Source organism: Halictus rubicundus, unplaced genomic scaffold (genome assembly GCF_050948215.1).
Source record: "Halictus rubicundus isolate RS-2024b unplaced genomic scaffold, iyHalRubi1_principal scaffold0154, whole genome shotgun sequence".
Lineage (NCBI taxonomy): Eukaryota > Metazoa > Arthropoda > Insecta > Hymenoptera > Halictidae > Halictus > Halictus rubicundus.
Window position 1 is genome coordinate 500,417 of NW_027488695.1, and position 11,591 is coordinate 512,007.

Sequence of the window (11,591 nt, forward strand, 5' to 3'; positions counted from 1 at the left end):
AATATTTAATGTAGCGATCTCATAGCGATTAGGTTTAAGGTACGATATTATAATCACATATTATTTGTTAGTGTATAGAGTCCTTAGAGATTAGAAAGAAAATTTATAGTTTGTAAAGTGTGTGATAGCAATGTTAGTGCGCAACGGTATGTTTGTGTATACGGGTTAATCGAGACGATTAACGGTCAGGATGGCCGAATTGTAAGAGTGCACCGCGCTGCTGGCCGTACCGCGGTTTGTATCAGGTTACGGCTAATGGTAAGTGTTTAGAAGAAGGCGCACGCACTGTTTAGGTTCAGGCGCGACGATGCGAGAGGCTGGGACCGAACGACTTTTAGGACGGGAGGACAGTCTCGTCTAAGCCACGATCCAATAAAGACCATTTTCTTCGATAGGCCATCTGTTATTTAACTCCTGACACATTCCTTAAAACATCGAGTTAGGGTATTTACTATAGTTTCAAGTTGTAAATAAATATACCAATTTAGAGGCAAATAATAAGATGAAATTGATATACTCTTCACCATATACTTCTCTTGACAAATTAAAGGCGAATAATAAAATAAAATTAAAATATGCTTTTATCACCTTCACACGTTTCTCATTCGAGCTAATATTCGAGAAAATTGTAATTTAATCATAGTTTCATTTTTTCAATGTATGTATCAGGTTAGAATATTTGCTATAGTTTGGAGTTTTATATAAATGTATCAAGTAAGAAGCGAATAATAAAATGAATTTAAAATACGCTCTTCCGTATTCTTCTGCCAATTAAAATTGTTCCATTGTTTTGATCTTCACGAGTTCATTATTATTTAGAAATTGTGTTTTTGTCATAAATTTTTTGAATAAATACATCAAATTATAGCACAGTCACAGAGAGAATATTTTGTTACGTCTAAAAAAAGAAAATGAGTATTTTATTTACTCAAGAAGTCCATTGATATGAAGTACAAGTACGGTATGTAATCTGCACGTAATTATGAAAATGATTCTTGAACCTCTAATTTAAGAAGTATTCAAGCGATGATCTAAAGAAATTTAAATATGCTGGAGTGAATGGTGCAAGAATGATGAGATTTATTGTCGAGTTCATCTCAAGAATGGTGGTGTCATCGTGTATGAAATAATGAAAGAGTAAAGTAAATTTGTCAACCTTTTTCACATGATCGATTCTCGATAAAACATTGGCAGCGCAGTCTGGCAGCTCGTCAATTTTTTTCAGGACCTGTTGCAGTTCACGAAGAGACGGGTTCGTTCTCGATAATAGTGGTGCTGCTTTCTGCTTGTTCGACGTTGGCTTTGGCCTTTTCTTGCTCGCGAACGAAAGTGTCGGATCTGGCGATTTTGTTCACATGAATCGCCGGGATCGATCGTGATATGTGCTGTGAACGTGGAACAAATTAATTTCGCATCCTTAGCATAGCAAGCAAAGATCGAATAATCGAAGCAATTCCGTTTAAATCACCATAATTATTCAAATCAATCGAATTAAAACTACATTAACCCATTTGAATAGTAAAGCAGAATGAAAAATGTATTTATTATCATCCATGTGCTTTATATTCATTATACAATTACCCGTATCACCAACTATTTTTTATTATCCGAAAATGGAAAAATTTCAAACCGTGAAAACAACTTCGCATTTCAATAATTTGTATCAGATCTGTTACACATATGTACAGATTAATAATTCAAATGGGTTCACCCTCCACTACAGGAAAAAATAAAATCACTTCTCTAACAACTGTTTAACGCTAATTTTTTCCAGCCAAGGAAAAATTTTGTAGACGAGACAAAAAATTGTCTTTGCTATTAATAAACACCTTCTTCCCTTCGACTATGAGTTCAATTTGAACAGCCTCGCCGACATCCATGTCTTCCTGGCTCTCCGATCCCAGATTTTCAATTTTAAGCGTGGCATCTTTATCGTCAGTCATTAAAGTATCCAACGACCTATACCTAAAATCATTACGCTCGAATAAGACACACAATTGCAAGAGAGAATTGAGAATTTCAACAAATTTAGGTGACATTAACAACCTTCCCAGAGATATATTCGCTGAATCCAGACTGAATTTCGGTACCACTGGAGCGGAGGGAGTGCAAACTACAATCCCTGTCGCAGGTGTTTTCACCGACGAATAATCTGGCACCAATGCATTCACGCCAAGAATAGCTTGCTGCACATTCTGTATAGTTTCTTGTATTTCCAGGTTTGTTAAGGGGGGTGCTGAAGTTCCATCCTCCTGCAGTGATTAAAAATACATCTGATTATTTATTGTTAATTAAAGTTTCGGAATTGTAGGACCAAAGACCAAAAATCTTTAAATGTATTTTCAGTCCTCAGTTTCAAGGAGAATACAAAAAATTAGAAAAATTTGCTTTGTTGGTAGAAAATATGTTGAGCTTAAAATAGTGGATTAATAAGGCAATCTTAATCAGAATATATGTCGAATTTTTAGGTATTTATGTATTTTTTTAAATATTTGCACGAATTTTCCTAGTCTACCACCGATGATTTAGATTATTCACATTTTTATAGAAAATACAATCAACAATATCTACTTTTGAGCTATAAATTGTAGCGTGAATGTTAAATTTGAATTGAAACATTGTGATCAGTGTAACTGCCAACACATAAACTTAATTATTTCTTCGTTAATAAAAGAGAACAGATTGTTTACCGCGAAAAATTGTCGTTAGAGAATAATTCTGTACACACCACACCTTCGCAAAATTAATTTTCTCACGATCTTCGAAATTTCCATAACAGAAAATAGTGTTACTAATGATGCAGAATATATAAACAATTAAAAAAGAAGCAAATACATTACGTTCTTAACATGCCTCGTCCAGCGATAAAGCAACTGAGTGAATTCTTCTGCAAATTTCCACGCGTTCTTGCGAAACGGTTCTCCTAGCACGAAAATATTTGGTCGAACTGAATACGAACGTGCTCGACTAGTGACACCGGAATGTCCTTATTGCGTATGGTGTTTACATCAGTACCGTACAATATGTAATCGAGCTCCCTGGTCTTCGGTTCGATCTGTAAAATAAGAAGCTTAAGAAAATTTTCAAAGAATCATTTGGAGGAAGAAACTGCAGAAAATTCGAACGTTGTATGTTCAACTGTGTTTGCACAAGCGAACGTTATGTCTAGCTTTGTTTCGAGCGCATTTTAGCAACCGGAACTCCGTTCTGGCTAATTCTCGCTTGTTTGGCGAATGGATCAAGCTTCCGTACATTATGTGTGTTATTTGTCTTTCGGTCGAACATTTCTCTGGAACGTGAACGGCACGGTAAAATTGTGGAAGTTTTGCCGGTTCCACGATTATTCACCACCACGATATATCCATATGGATATGTTATACAACTCTATATATATAGTAACTGGGGTCAATGAAAAAGTTTAATATTCATTATGCTTTAAAAATAAGTATTGATATAGGCACAGTAATTGGCATCCCCACAGTAGTTGGGTGCCTTACTCTAGCAGATACATTCCTGAGAGTGACAATTTATTACTATCTTTACATAATGTAACATAAATTAAGTGCTGTCTATCTGTGTTGTGAAGAATATTTCTTGAAAATGTGATGCTATAAATATAATATATGTATAGTTAATTTAAAGTATAAAGAAAAAATTAGTGAAATGTTATCCTAGGATCGTTTATCACGAGGGTTAAAGCATAAGATGCGTTCGGAATTTTAGGTTCTGATTTTTCATTTTACATAGTTTAGAAATAATTTTAGTTGCACGGTACGTACCGTGGATATTTATATTCCTTCAACGAATAAACTGGAGGAACTTCCAGTTAAAAACTTTTGGAATCAACTCGAAGCTCTTCAGCAAAGTTCTCGTTTTAAAATTCCAGGTGAAACATTGAAACAGGAACGGGGGAAGATTAATTTTACACTCTAACGATGTATACAGATTTCTGTTCCCTCAGAGAGCAGAGTTCATAAAGTTTTAGCTAACAACTGAGACTGTGAATGCCTTGATAACATCCTCGATTCAATTGTCAATATAATAATAGAAATGCAAGATTGTGTTCACTTGGCGATACAATATGAATTACCCCTAGTAGCACAAAAATATTAGATAAATATGTTTTTCAAATATTAGAAAAATATTTTTTAAGCCACATTTTTTCATATGAGAAAAATATTGGGTCTGAATATTGTATACATGTACAAGAAATATAAATTGAATGTTTAAAAAATATAAGCTAAATATTCAGATGATATAAACTAGATATTTAAAAAATATAAACTAAATATTCAGAGAATATAAACGAGATATTTAAAAAATATAAAGTAAATATTCAGAGGATATAAACTAGATATTTAAAAAATATAAACTAAATATTCAGAGAATATAAACGAGATATTTAAAAAATATAAAGTAAATATTCAGAGGATATAAACTAGATATTTAAAACATATAAGGTAAATATTAAAAAAATATGAATCCAATATTTGAAAAATATAAATTTAATATTTAAATAACATTCAATAAAATTTTCAAATTTAAGAAAAAGTTATAACAAAAATGAGAAAATATGAATATGTATTACTTTCTGTTCATTGCTTGAGGGAATATTGCACTTTGTCTTCGAATGGACCTTTATTACATTTAAGAAACTTTTATGCAGCTGGCGGGATTCGAACTCGGGGACTTACCGTTTAATTGAGGATGTGCTTCCTCACTGAGCCATGCGAACCTATATTGTTAGATTCATTACTTTTTAGACTTATAAAGGTCAAATCGTATCAAATCATATAATTATTACAAGAGATAAACTTCTGTTAAAAATATTGTTTAGATAAAAATCTAACTACTTTATTTTTAATGAAGCATATTATTAATAGTATACTAACGACAAACAGATATATATATTTTCTGAAGTACTTCCATCGTAGGTAAGCATTGAAACACATAGAATATATTTACTAAATAAACAAAAACATTTTATTGTGAAAAAATATATTTCCATAATATATTATAAAAATATAAAAAAATAATACAGCATAATATAATGAGTAGTAAAAACAATGAAATAATATAGTATAGTATAAAAATAATATAATATAAAAGTATAAAAAAATAATAATGATAAAATAATAAAATAAAATATAATATAATATAAAAGTACATTTGTTATAATATATATAATATGTTTTAAATAATTATTTAAAATTAAGTTTTTATTCTAGATTTAGCTGTTGCTAAAAATAGAGACAGGATGGTTTTTATTTCCATGACTGTAATAGACGCCTGCCTTCTTCTTGTTGCTACTGTGAAATAAAAAATAAAATATGTTGCATATTATATATTTTTTAAACAAAACTTAAAAGTTATAAGTATATTTACCAGTTACAGCATCATACAATTTTAAATTTATAAAAGGTAATTTTTTTTTTCTTCCCTGTCCTGAATAAAAAGTTGCCGCTTGGTTTGATATTAGTTTGCTCATCATATTATATATTATTTTGTTATTGGTATCGCCGCCGACTAGATAAAGTAATTGTACCTGGAAGAAGATATGCGATTATTTATTTGATAAATATTAGAAAATGGTATTGTCCTAATAATTAGTTGTAAAATGTTGAAGTTCGCGGTTACTTCTTCGTTCTGGTTACTTTCCCCAGAGGGCACCTCGGGGGTTTCCCCGGCGCTACCGAGCCCGATGGCTTGCCGTTGGTTGTTTTAGTGGTACACCAAGAGTTTTCCTAACGTGCGCACGTGCTCGACCACACAGTTGTTGTATACTTTGTTACATAATAAAATAAATATTTATAAATATCGTGTTGTCTCTCCGTGGCTACGCCTGATACACGAAACCAAAGATTAACAGGTTATGGGCCCAGGACGTTCTGAGTGCGCGAATAACAAAAATAAGTGAGATTAAGGGCCAGTTTTCCTACGTGGCCTTGAGTCGCCACGCTCCTAACAGGAACTAGGAGAAGCTTCCTAGCGATCGTCACGCTACGAACGGCCGCATAGGAGAAGCTCAAATGACAGTGTGTGTGCCGTGTGCGTGCCGTGTGCGTGTGCCATGGTTTGCTGCACACAACGCTAGATCGTACAAGGTTGCAAGGGTTCGGGAGGCCACGATTTATGGTCCGATAATGCAAAGATCGGGCTTTTCAAGGGTGAAAAGCGTTAGATAAAAGATAAATCTAGGTCGCTTGACTACCGGCAGGTCCTACTTTTGCGTTTTCTAGGCGTAATTTGCAAAATTCGGCAAAATTTGCACATAAGGACAATTTTCTTAAATAACCGGGTTCTTATGGAGACCGTTGGACTCAAGCGACCTAGCAGTGACATATACAATGTCAATGCAACCTTTATTGTATTGTATAATTACGTATTAAACACAGGAATCGTGGCCCCCGAAAACCATCCCGCACCTATTATTTCAATTAAATATAGTTCCGGCATTTTTCGCTACGAGCGCTGTATTCTGTTTCCGATCATTGTCGCATGATGCCTGTCAGAGAGGCTATCTGAGCACGCGTGGCCGACATCATAAACAACGGCGCTGCCGTAGCTTCGTTCGAACAGCCGTGCCGCGATGAGAATAGCAAGGTTTCGGGAGGCCGCGATTCCTGACTCTATAATACAAAGGTGGGGCATGTCATTGGTCAAAAGCGGTAGACGAAGGATAAATCTAGATCGCTTGACCACCGGCAGGTCCTACTTTTGCGTTTTCGAGCAACATTTTCCATTATTCGGTCGCATGACGCCTGTCAGAGAGGCGATCTGGGCACGCGTGGCCGACATCGTAAACGACGGCGCTGCCGTAGCTTCGTTCGAACAGCCGTGTCGCGGCACTCTCACACACCGCCAAGTCGGCCTGTACGTGTACCGATGAGACTAGCAAGGGTTCGGGAGGCCGCGATTCCTGACTCTATGGTACAAAGGTGGGGCATGTCATTGGTCAAAAGCGGTAGACGAAGGATAAATCTAGATCGCTTGACCACCGGCAGGTCCTACTTTTGCGTTTTCGAGCAACATTTTCCATTATTCGGTCGCATGACGCCTGTCAGAGAGGCGATCTGGGCACGCGTGGCCGACATCGTAAACGACGGCGCTGCCGTAGCTTCGTTCGAACAGCCGTGTCGCGGCACTCTCACACACCGCCAAGTCGGCCTGTACGTGTACCGATGAGACTAGCAAGGGTTCGGGAGGCCGCGATTCCTGACTCTATGGTACAAAGGTGGGGCATGTCATTGGTCAAAAGCGGTAGACGAAGGATAAATCTAGATCGCTTGACCACCGGCAGGTCCTACTTTCCGCTTGTTAGGGAAGGAGGGGCGTAGATGTGTGAGAAAAAAGACTACTTTCTTTATTTTATTTATTTATTTTATTTTGTTCTTTTCAGTTAGGGTTAGAGTTAGGATAGTAGCGGGGAAAGGAAGGAGGTGTAATAGAAATGTAACCCTGAGGGGAACAATAAATGAAGAAAGTATATTTAAATATATTAAAAATAATGAACTTTATTTAATTTTTAATACTGTATATTTATGTAGGGGGCCGCGCGGCCCCCGCGGCCGCCACGCCACCCGCCGCCGCCGCGCCCGCCGCGGCCGCCACGCCACCCGCCGCCGCCACGCCCCCCGCTGCCACCGCGCCTTTTTCCCCACCCTCCTCGGCGGTAGGAGCTCCTCTTTATCTCCTTCATTATCTTCGTCTGAAAGATATACACAACATTTATATACAACATTTATATGCAACATGTACAGTAAGGAGCAAAACTAAGTCCACACTATTTGAGACAACATAACTTTTTTTATAATTAGATCAAATGACTTGAATGTTATTGAGAAGCTAGAAGGATTAGTTTATTAGACGAAGTATAAAAAATTTTTGAAAAAAATTTGTATTGGAAAAGAAATAGTAAAAGTTGGTTTTTTCAGCTTTTTTATCTGAGCCTGTATCTAAAATTTAAAGAATGTGTTTGATTGGCTCGAATAAATTATATCCATGCTGAAAATTTCATCGATATTGGTTAATTCGTTTACGAGTTATAAAAATGGCAATTTTCCCACTTTTAAGCGTTTATAACTCGTAAACGAATTAACCAATATCGGTGAAATTTTCAGCATGGATATAATTTATTATACAGGCTATTTATTATAAATTTTCAATACAGGCTCAGAAAAAAAGGTGAAAAATCCAACTTTTACTATCTCCTTTGCGATTCCGACCAATTTCAATTTTTTCAAAAATTTTTTACACCTCGTCTAATAAACTAATCCTTCTAGCTTCTCAATAACATTCAAGTCATTTGATCTAATTATAAAAAAAGTTATGTTGTTTCAAATAGTGTGGACTCAGTTTTGCTCCTTATTGTATATAACATTTTTATGTTTCTGTACTCACGAACATATCTTCGGTCATTTGTATGACCGGGCTGGATGGCGGGTTAGGCGCGGTCCTCACGTCTAGGGACGTCCCCTCGCCGGAGCGGCCGTTTACAATTTTCTGTAAATGAAATGAAAAGTTTTAGAAATAAATAAACGTTTAGGAATGACGAAATATACCGTGTACTCACTACATTTTCTTCACGCCTCGATTTTAGGGATAGGCGGGCGACTGCCGCCATCACCGCCGCCGGTACCGGTGTCGTCGCCGCCGGTGTTGGAGCCGCCGCCGGTGCTGGTGTCGCCGCCGCCGGTGCTGGTGTCGCCTCTGCCGGTGCTGGTGCCGTCGCCGCCGGTGCTGGTGCCGTCGCCGCCGCAAATTGTATATTCTCCATCTGAAGAATTGCCACAGTCAGTCAAATGTCAACACTGATCAACACTAACTAGAAGTATCAACACTAATATATATTCTACAACAAGTTGGATACGTACGGCTGCGTGGTGTTTCAAGGAAAACTCTTGATTCAATTAGACGTTGCCTCTGGCGCGTTTGGAACCGAATTGACTTGGAGGATCGAGTGAACCGTAGATCCTCCCTATTGCTTCGGGATTTTTCCTCCCTTCCTAGATGACAAAAAACATCCCTGGATTGGCCAGGACGAGGACCAATAGGGAGTGGACGGTAGGAAAGTAGGAGATGGGACTGAGGAACATCCTGATGGCCCCAAGGCCATCCTGATCGACTAAGTGTCATCAACCACTTGCTAAATACAAAGAGTTGCTAGAGCCTGGGAAAAACCCAGAGCGTCTGGCAATCGTCAAGCGCAAAGCTAAAGAAGGGCAGGATGGGACCTCTGGCAACTTTATGGCACGGTCCTAGAAAACTACATACAATTGCTAACTGTACGCCTTGGGAACGGACACGATTGGGAAATTAGCTAAATTTACGGTGACAAGGCCACTCCGTACTTAATTTCTAAAAATCCCAAAAGTCACGTTCCAAGAGCGTAAAGCAATACCCATGCCATAACCAGATGTCCCAATCCAGAGTTAGGCATTATTCCGATAAAAAATTGTTTAAATAACGATTCGAATAAAAGACACTTCATCTTTATGCGTTATTCGAAGCCTTCGAATAAAAGATACAGATAGAAGATGAAAATATTATTCGAAGTTCGAATAAAAAAAATTTTCTTTATTCGTCGGATAAATTCTCGTCGAATAAAATTATTCATTCGATACTCGTCGAATAAAGATACCTTTTTTATTCGAACCTTCGAATAACGAATAAAAATTTGTTTATCTTTTTGAAAATTGTAGAATATGATCTTGTGGAATTAGTAAAAAGTAATGATGTTGAAGGCGTAAATTCGGTATCATTGCAGTTCAAAATTGGTTATTGCTATTGAGTTTAGTTATACAATTAAAAATACATGTTCTAATATGTTAATATTTTTATAAGTACGCGACATTATTTACCAACCAAATTATACTTTTTCTTTTTTAGCATTACAGTTAGATAAATTCTCGACGTTTTGCAAAAAAAATTGTCTAGAAAGCACTGGGAACATAACAAACGGCTTAGAAATGTATGCAAATTTGACTGTTTTTTCGAAGTAACAAAAACAGTTCCCTGTAATTAAATGTTAGAATATTTTCCAAATGCCACCACATGTAATCCTTTGCTTACCACTAGACGATCAAGCCATATTTTAATTTGGTTGGTAATTAATGTCGCGTACTTATAAAAATATTAACATATTAGAACATGTATTTTTAATTGTATACCTAAACTCAATAGCAATGACCAATTTTGAACTGCAATGATACCGAATTTACGATTTCAACATCATTACTTTTTACTAATTCTACAAGATCATATTCTACAATTTGCACACGAGTCATCATGAATTCTCGAATATTCATACTTCGAATTTGTGCGTGTGTAGCGGTACGCGATTCGCATCGCAAGATGTTAGAGTTGACCGCCTGCAGATGTTAGGGTCTAAGGTAATAAAACCTACCCTGACGTTTGCAGGATGGCAAAATTATTTTATTTCCGAAATGACTTTACGGGTGTAGAAAATTTAACTACCCCATCACAAACTGTTAATTGCTTAAGCTTTATCAACAGAAATTATGCTGTTTGTTAATTTTCGAAACTACTGAATTTTTATAAAACCGGTGTCTCTGAAACTTCAATACGAAATACGCACTTTCTTCGAATGTTTGGAGATTTCCACTTTTTTTTAAACAAACACGTTTGCATAATCCGAAAGAACTGTAAAAAAATACACATTAATAATCACAATGAAGACACAGCGAACATAACAATATAAGGGGGTCAATCGAGAAGTTTGATATAAAATCGGGCATTTTATGCTTTCGGATTTGTGTAAAAATCGATTTTTCCACCTAAAATTCGGAAAAAAATCTCACTCATGTATGCTAGTAAGTAGAATATCCATGAATTTTTTCGTAATTTTTTGTTCGGCACGGTGTGACTACAAATCAATTTGATTCGGGGGTCACTTTTGAGGATCGTAGGTGGCTTTACCGAAAAAAGAAAAAAAAATTATTTAAAAATTACAACACATTTTTCAGTATACACAGATAAACAAATCAAGAGCGAAAGACCTGTTGGTGGGGGGAGGGGGTGGGCCGATGACGCAACTGGCAACAGCTAGTTGGGGCGTTGTTTGTTTCATTCAGTTTACTGATGGACAGGAACGCATTCGTGTCGCGTGCGAATCATTCCTGTTTCATTTGTTAAACAATTTATAGACAGCGCGAACAGATAAGTATACGGACTTGTGGTGACGCGAGTGTGTGTAGTTTTTTTTTTATTACGCTTTATGCCAGAACTGGCCTGTCAGCGGGAGTGTGTATAGTTTGCAGTTTTTGTGAAAAAAGTGTGAAAACTGTTAAAAAATGGAGTTTGGTGATTCGTCTTCAACTGAGCACGCGGGAAAAACGGCGGCCAAGCGAGCATCCAAGGCGACTGCATCAACCAAAAAACTTCGCATCTCAGCGAAAAGATACAGCAGAAGAAGATTACACCTGAATAGGTAAGTGACAAACAATCCATATACTGTGTGAACTTTTCAAATAAATAAGAAACCAAACACTCATCATTTAGCGACAAACTATTTTCGAAGTCGTGTTCTGTTCTAATTTACATTTAAATGAATTATTTACTATAAACACATT

General features: G+C 36.5%; 1 long non-coding RNA gene across 1 annotated transcript; it reads right to left on the reverse strand.

Moving 5' to 3' along the window:
- Positions 1-7,693: 7,693 nt before the first annotated feature.
- On the reverse strand, positions 7,694-8,620 carry LOC143363849 (uncharacterized). Its single transcript, XR_013083926.1, has 3 exons — positions 8,573-8,620; positions 8,401-8,502; positions 7,694-7,708 (listed from the first exon to the last, which is right to left on the reverse strand). It is a non-coding gene; the product is annotated as an uncharacterized LOC143363849 (long non-coding RNA).
- Positions 8,621-11,591: the final 2,971 nt, after the last annotated feature.